General features: G+C 40.8%; 1 protein-coding gene across 1 annotated transcript in view; it reads left to right on the top strand.

The window, feature by feature from the left end:
* Positions 1–1,387: 1,387 nt before the first annotated feature.
* The window catches only part of LOC109869895 (BAH and coiled-coil domain-containing protein 1), a 69,636-nt gene continuing 62,581 nt past the window's right edge, over positions 1,388–8,442 (top strand). Inside the window, exon 1 of the mRNA XM_020460179.2 lies at positions 1,388–2,828. The gene's annotated coding sequence lies outside the window, so the exon portion shown is untranslated. The remainder of the gene's footprint in view (positions 2,829–8,442) is intronic.

Here is an 8,442-nt window from a genome sequence, read left to right as displayed (position 1 = left end):
TAGGGGTAAAGTGACTATGGATAGATAATAACCAGCGATAGCAGCAGTGTAAAAACAAAGGTGGGTGGGGTCAATGCAAATAGTTTATTATTGTGAGAACACATTTTTGTTACTTTATTTAGTTTGCATTTGTAATTGTTATTGGATTGCATGCTAATATTGCCTGTGTGGTATAGGACACTATTTATAAGGGGTTTATTTTTATGTTGTATTACAGAACACAAAGTGCATCAGGGTTTAGTCGCTAGAGCGGGCTAGAGGTCAACTTCCTGAGTGAGGCCCTGGTCAACCTGACCATCCCACTTCCCTTCCCCATAAATCCTACCAAACATTTGTATTCCAAAAGCATGACAAAACCCTGGTGTGTGTTTCAAGTACAGTGAAATGCCTTTCTTGCAAGTTAAAAACCCAACAATGCAGTAATCAATATCAATGTTACACTAAAAATAACAAGGTAGAACAAAAACACCTCAATAAATAAACATTTGAAATAAGAACACAAGAAAGTAAGAAGCTATAGACAGGGTCAGTTCCAGGGTCAGTTCCGATACCATATTTACAATGTGGAGGGATACTGGAGAGATAGAGGTAGATATGTGTATGGGTAATGTGACTAGGCATCAGGTTATATGATAACACAGAGTAGCAGCAGTGTAAATTATGATTGTATGTGTGTGTGTGTGTGTGTGTGTGTGTGTGTATGTGTGTGTGTGTGTGTGTGTGTGCGTGCGTGTGTGTGTGTGTGCGTGTGTAGAGTCATTATGAATGTGTGTGTAGGTTATGTGTTGAAGTGTCAGTGCTTGTGAGTGTTTGAGTCCTGTGACTGTGCGTAGAGACAGTGCAAAAATGTAAATTAAATACAAGGGCCAACTCAGATAGTCCGTGTAACCATTGTATTAGCTATTTAGCAGTCTTATGGCTTAGGGATAGAAGCTTTTCAGGAGCCTGTTGGTGTCTTGATGCACCGGTACTGATTGCTGTAAGGAAGCAGAAAGAACAGTCTATGGCTTGGGTGGCTGGAATCTTTAACAATTTTCCAGGCCTTCCTTGGTGTGTGTGTGCATGTGTGTTTTTAGATTTTCTGGGCTTTCCTTTGTGTGTGTGTATTTGTGTGTGTGTTTAGATGTAATTGATTACCTGAAATTATTTAAGCCTATTGTATGTATGTTTTGAGATTTATTTCATATGAGCTTCAGTTTATTGCCAGGCACCACATTAGAGATATAGAGATATTATCTTTATCTCTCTCTCTCTCTCTCACACACACACACACACATGGTCCCGAGACAGAGCAAGCTCTTTCCCTCCAACCGGTAGTGTAGAGGTTAACCTCGTGACGTCATGATTCCTGGGGCGGTGACCTATGTAGGGGGCAGTTTAGGCTGGAGGAAGGACAGGGAAAGAAAGTCTGACTATCAAGTCTCACGTTCTACTTTAGACTACACGTTTCTCATTTATTTTCGAGACGCACATTTTGAAAGTTTTTTGTATATTTTATTTTCTATTTAGTACTGAATTGCTTTTTTATGCAAAAGTAAACTTATTAGTAAACGGCTCAGGACTGTGTGTTTGTGTCCTCTTTGCTTTTACATTTATTTGCGTGGTGAATCCAGATGGGTAATATGTGGGTTGTATTCTCTCCATGGCGAACAGTTGATAATCAGTATTTTTTACTTTAGCGCGCCAAATCGCACCTTTTATGCACAAGCTCGTCGAAACCGTTTAAACCTGATCAAAGGTCTTCGACGGGCGCAAGTAAACGCCATGGACATTTACGCGTGTGCTAAATAGTTAGAGGTTCCTTATAACTCAGACCGTGTGTTTGTGTCCGTTCGTCATCTTTGAAATGGCACAACAGTGTGCTTCTGAAAGTCTGAGAACCGTGAAATTCTTGTGGTAGGACGCGAGCTGGGAGAGAGGGGGTGTGCCGAAACTTGTTTTTCTGCTGCCAGTAGCCTAGTTTGATAGATGTAGGGTCTTTTTTTAGAGGAAAGAAAATGTGAAAATTCTGACTGGAGGCTCCGATGGGACTCGATGTTAACCAGCTAACGTTATATCTCTCCAAGATGGGGACGTCTTCGCTCTCAATCTCTCTGTCTCAGACTCCATAGATCCGGTCCACGACTACAATCAGAAATGCAAACAAAACAGTAATGGCACGGGGAAGGTGTGTGTTTGTGTTTTCGGTAGGCTATGTGTGGGAGGGAGGGAGGGGGGCATACATGTTATCGGTCGGTGTGTGCATGTGCCCCCACCCCTAATTAAAAACGGCAAGAAAGCTTTGTCCTGGACAAGGAGAGGGAGAGATGGGGATTGCGTTACGTTCGTCTTTCCATCAATTTTCTGTTTAATGTCAACGCTCGAGCTCCATTGTGGGAAGAGAGACGCGTCATCCAGCCATAAATGTGCGATTATACAGTCTCAGGGAGACTGTTCGGACGGATTCCGTCTCGCGCGCTCACAGGCACAGGATCCGGTGTTTCTAAAACACTATGTGCAGAGTTCGAGCGAACGGAACCCCCCCAAAAGATGATTACTGAAGTTATTTCTTTGGAATGAACAGTACCAGGAAAGGAAGTGGAGAGGCATTCGAACGTTATGTATATTAATGCGGATAACCTTTAATAAATCACTGATTTGATTAGATAGACTAGTTAGATTACACTTGCAGGGATTAAGACTGTTTGAAGATTTACATTTTAAAGAGGGTAAGGTTTTACACCTCATCTATATTTTTGTTTTATTCTCCCTTCTGCGTAAATCAATAGCGATACCGTGTGTTATAAATGGGCTACAGTTTTGTGCGGGACCGACTGTCGTTTTTATAGGTAGGTGTTTTCTACTTTCCACATTTTTATTTATCATTGTCACTGTGAATTACAGAATACAAACAAACTGCTGTATTTTGCACGGATGACGTTTTTAAACGTTGATCAACTCTCACATAACGGCTTGAATAGACTGGCGTGTTATAAACTGGTTTAGATGTTTTTATTTTGTCATAGGCTTTGCGTTTCTAGTTGCGTCTTGTTTAGATGGATTGCAAACGCTGCAAGGACACACACATGAATTTAAATCACAAGGCATTTCTTTATTTATTTAGTCAATACGGAAATATTTTGTATGTTTTCCATTTATCAAATAAATTACTGCTCCTTGTATCCGATTTAAATATGCACGATTATAAGACTGCAATAATGATTGTAGCATGCATTTATTTTCCCACAGTCTCTAGCAGCTGAAATATAACATTCGTAGTAATAACCTTGTGTCAATTGTTCTAGAGTTGCTATTTATTCACCTCTTATAGCACAACCTTTATGGTTCATTTTGACTGCGTAGCACTGCCCTTTTCCGAGACAACACCATTTTTCCTGTAGCCTATTTGCACATTGAAACATTTGACATTCTGACCACCTTTGTTGTAGACTACCTAAATTACTCAGGGTGACTTTAGAGTAGACTATAAGTAGGACTACATACACCGATCATGTTGCCTGTGTTGTTCATGGGTAGACAACTTTTAGGTTTGGATATGACTGTGAGTGAGCCTCTTACGTCGGCCACATTTAAAAAGTAGAATAATGACAATCTTTACTGATTCGGCATGGTTTTGTCGGGTAGCACATCGCTCTAATGTAATGTATGGTTATAAACAAGGGACTTTTTTAAAAATCCATAAAACATTTCATATGGATTGCTTATTATTAAGGTATTGGTCACACACACACGCACACACTCCCACACTCCTATTCGGGGAAGGACAGGATGAGGCCTGTAGAGATTGTGATGCCTGACCATCGAACTATGTGAAGACAGTTTTGTCGCTTTCTTCGTGCAATTGGGTAGGCTACTTAAAATAGTGTTATATGGTAATGCGATAAGTTGATGCGTATCTGATTGTTAACAGTGCTTCATGTGCGAAAAGAACACTTCGTTGATTCCTGAATCACCACCACACACGCACGAGCCGAAACGTACACACTCACACACACACACACACTTGAGGGAACAACACACACACTTGAGGGAACAAACGTCACATTATTATTTAAAATATCAATGGTTGAAGAAATTTTCAGTTGTTATTGTTGTTTATTTCCTGAAGTTTGGAGAGATTTAACCCAGAGATGGTAAACAACAACATGTCGACATTTTGTGACCATTTTGTGACTCTCTTGTCTTAGCACATTGAGGTTTCGTGCAGTCACTGTTTTATTTATGTTCTCTGTCAGAGGATTTGGAGTAGGCTACGTAATTTGACAATTATTGATTAGCTAATACAACAAGCAATACATTTGTGGCATAAGGCCTTATGTTTTATAGTAGCCTATGTTTTGTAGTTTCACTTCCAGAACAACTAAAACGTATTTTAAATTTTAAAGTATGATTTCAATATAAAATTATCCATAATCAATAACTTCTTCGATTAGGGCCTACATTAATTACGCCAATTATTACCAATTAATTCATTATGACATTTAATAATGATTGCATTTTGAAATAAACCAACAGCAAGCTTCAACGATTAACATGTTTCATTATCTAAATTATGTAATTTTATAATGAACCACACATGATCCAGTAGGCTCCACCGGTTTATACCTTCACCTTAAATCGATTAAATAATAGTTTGCGCCAACCCAAAGCTTTTAGCATGTTCAGGTTGCTATTGTAGTTTTTTATTTTGCGTAGTTTAACGTTTAGCCTCTTCTATAAAACAGGTCGTAATGAAGGAGGCATGTGCCATTTATAGGAGCTGGGCATATACTTCCACTAATGAGGTGCAGGTTTGCTTCTATCGATAACCCGGGACCAGGGACTCAGACCCGGTTTTAAAATGACAAATGATGGTCTTGGCAGCTTGGCGGCTTCCTGCTCAACGAGGTTTATCTGATAGGCCTAACCAATGTTGATGCTCTGGTCTATGTAACATGTAGACGTATGCTTAGTAATACTAACTTACAATCTAATAACTCGTACTTCCTATCCAGTCATGCACTTCTTGTATTATTTTGCACTATTTCAATTGCACATAGAACGTTTAGGTGGGAAATATTCAGTGTATTCCTGAATTGCAATCGAGAACCTAGAGACAGCAAAAAACCGCAATGTTATAAGGCCTTGACTATTGACTTCACGTTCAACATAGGCCTACACTTTAGTCACCTGTCCACACAAGAACGAGCCTCTTCTTTAGCCGCTTCTCCCTCCTCCTGCAACCGAAAATCAGGGCATATCATATCTCACATCTCTGAACGCAGGCCTAAGCAAATCGTGTCCAATCATGTTGTGTGTGTTGAGAGTGTGTAGGTGTGAAGCCAGGGGTGTCATACTTTTCACTCGGTCATATTTTATATGAAGCAAGTTTTCATAGACCCCATGGCCATTCCCCGGCTTGTTCTCTGTTGAGAAGGGAACGCCAATTTGCTTCCCCTGGTCGAATGATGCCAGTAAAACTGCTCGAACCCTAATTAGCGAAAATGGTAGCTTTGCTGCGAGTCTCCGAGGTGTACAGATGAATGCACGTTAACTTGGACGTATAGGTCTTCATTCCAGGTTGGAACTCTCGTCACTAGTCAGCCACACGCATGTCTCCTGTATATTTAATCCCATTCTGTGTCCATATCTACTGACGGTGCTACAGTTTTGTTCAGGCCTAAACTGCGTTTCCACTATCTGTGTTGCGGTCCAAAGGCTTAAGGTAGAGTCAGGCCTAAGCTGGCAACTCTTTTGGGGGACTTGATGGAACGTCCAGGTAATAGGCTCTATATTGAGGCCTTAGAAGGCTGCTTTATGTATGTTCAAATGCTGATAATGAGAACATGTTAGCCTACATGATGGCGACCTCGGTAATGGATGGCATTCTGTCCCAGTGTATTGCCCAAGCCCATTGTAACCTTCTTGTTGTTTGGCAAGCTGTTCAAAAGCTGAAACATGCTGGCATTCTGCACGTTTGTGAGGAAAATTAGGCTGTTGTCCTTGACATTACCAATTTATTTATACTCCTTTGTGGTTAATTTCACTTTGTCGATTTGTAATATAATTCACTCACTGTTATAATTGTAGACTTTGGCTATTTTGTAGACTTTGGCTATTTTGCGTGGTCACCAAAATATGTTGATGTGAGAGAAGCATTCAGCCATTCTGAAATTATAGACCTAAAATAAAGTTGAAGAAAAATATCTTGTGTCTTTAAAAAAAAACGATGTTTATACAAATATGTGCTCAATGCTGCTAACATTGGAGATATTTGGTTTACAGCCATACCTGCTGTAGCTTGTAGTGTTTTATAACATATCGGCGATGGCCTGTTGTGAAGTAGCTATCTATCATGATGACCAGAAATAGCAGCTTCTCATGCACACACTGAGCTTAAAAGGTCACGTTGCTTTTAGGCTGAAGTTCTAGTCCATCATGTCGTGTTTTGGGGACGGTGTCCTCACCAGGATCTTAGGACCTGCACATTCTGTCTGGGTGCATGTGGTTATACCAAAGTTGAATTTATTGATATAGATGTATAGGCCTAAAAACACACAAACTGAAGAGTTGCTGAGTGGCAGACTCCACACACCCTTGTTGACCAATCAGCCATCAAAATATAGGGCTTACCGTTTATATGTTACTCCTAGAGCCCCAGACATAGACTACACCTACATTTAAGAACGTGTTTTCAGTAAATGTTATTTTAGTAATAACCGCAGAGATATTTCAATAAACCTATTTTATTTTGCCATATTTCAGTCGGTCAGTAATTTCATCAATGTCTCGGAGGGATCAGCCTATACCTTCGACTTATTAAGGCGTTTCCCTGGTGAAAAGCCCTGTTTGGAATTCGTCATCATTAGTGGACATCAGAAATATTTTCGTAAGAATAGAATTGTTGCCTGCTGTAGAGGCCCTCCCGTAGAGATCTTCAGTTGGCCCTCATTTACCTCGCCCTGTCTGTCAGTGTTTCCCGTTGACTGCGAATTGCACTGGGAATATGTAGCTATACCCTTCCTAAGTTAATTCAGCTTTACCTTAGGACCATTGCATCTATACGTGACACCCCATTATTTATTTAGAATACCCAGTCGTTTTACGCACACACTTGCGCACACGCTAGAAGCAGCAGGCTCCCTTTGCCTACAGACATTGCCTCGAGCGCGGAGGCAAGTGAACTGTGCTGTGCGGACGTCCTTTGGTTCTAGAATGGTCACGGTGAAAACACAGGTCAAACAGAAAGACGCTCGTCTCTCCAGCGGAAATGAAAACTCCAGCCTGGCTTTTTGGAAGTGGGCCTTTGCTGGCAAAAAACGCCCCGCTCTAGTAGTTTGGGAGTCAGAGGGGACGGGAAGGGAAGGGGGGAAGTGTCAGTCAAGAACGCTTTATTGCTCGATGACAATCCATCGCGCAGGACCGGTCTGTTTCAAGAGTAATCAGTCAATCCGCATTAATTATCCGTGCGTCCCCTCCTTATAGTGTAGCTCGCGCTGGCACACAGACGAGAGAGAAGAGAAACGTGTGTGTGTGTTATGCTTTCTACACACACCGAGCAGACGAGCACCCACCCAACCCCCCACCTTTTAAGTGAAAAAGAACCAATAAAAATCAGGCAGTAAAGGGCTTTTTCTTGTCACTAAATAAATTAAATGCAGATTTCTGTTTTAAGTGCGGGACCCCTTTTGTGCAGGCGAGGAACATACTTCTTTATTGTCCCGATGTCATTAGTTTTAAAGACAACGGTGCTGGAGAATGGAATGGGAGAGAGAGGTTGGAAGGTGATTTCTTCTATATAAAAAAATCACAACGAAATTAATGAAAATTATATATTTTTTATCTAGAGGAAGGCGATTCTGTTTATCACTGAGTATGCATGCACCACCTAACTCGATGAAAGCATGTGAAATGTAGGTTGAATAGAAAACTGCCTGTCTTACATTAGAGTGATTTTACTAATGTAGTATTTCACACTTAGGCTATAGGTCTGCGTGTATCAGCCTAATGGGCACTAATGCATAAATTACAATACTGAAATGTATATTTGGCACATTTGGGGCTGGACAGTGAATCCTCAATTTTGAGGAATGGAGTAAGTCGGTGCTCACAATATCGATGATCAGATTGTGTGTGTGTGGACAAGTGGAGGCTCCAACCCATCGACAGGCCAATGGGGTCAGGACCCATGGAATGCGTGGTGCATATGTAGATTGCGATGCGATTAGATTATTGAATTAAAACGTACAAGTCTAGGCTCCTCGTTTTACATTATTTGATTTTAATTATATTTATTAGTTCACGTCATTGCCATTGTCCACGGGGGATGATGTTGGATCATGTTTGATGCCGCTGGTCAGATGTTGGGATTTTGGTGTTTGTTGTAGTTCTACCAAAAGGAGATTGATTGAATAATGCCGATATATAGAGTGCATATCTAATGTTTCCTCTGATGTTTGACTG

This window comes from Oncorhynchus kisutch, linkage group LG25 (assembly GCF_002021735.2).
Source record: "Oncorhynchus kisutch isolate 150728-3 linkage group LG25, Okis_V2, whole genome shotgun sequence".
Taxonomy (NCBI): domain Eukaryota; kingdom Metazoa; phylum Chordata; class Actinopteri; order Salmoniformes; family Salmonidae; genus Oncorhynchus; species Oncorhynchus kisutch.
This window is presented reverse-complemented; position numbering and strand designations above follow the sequence as displayed.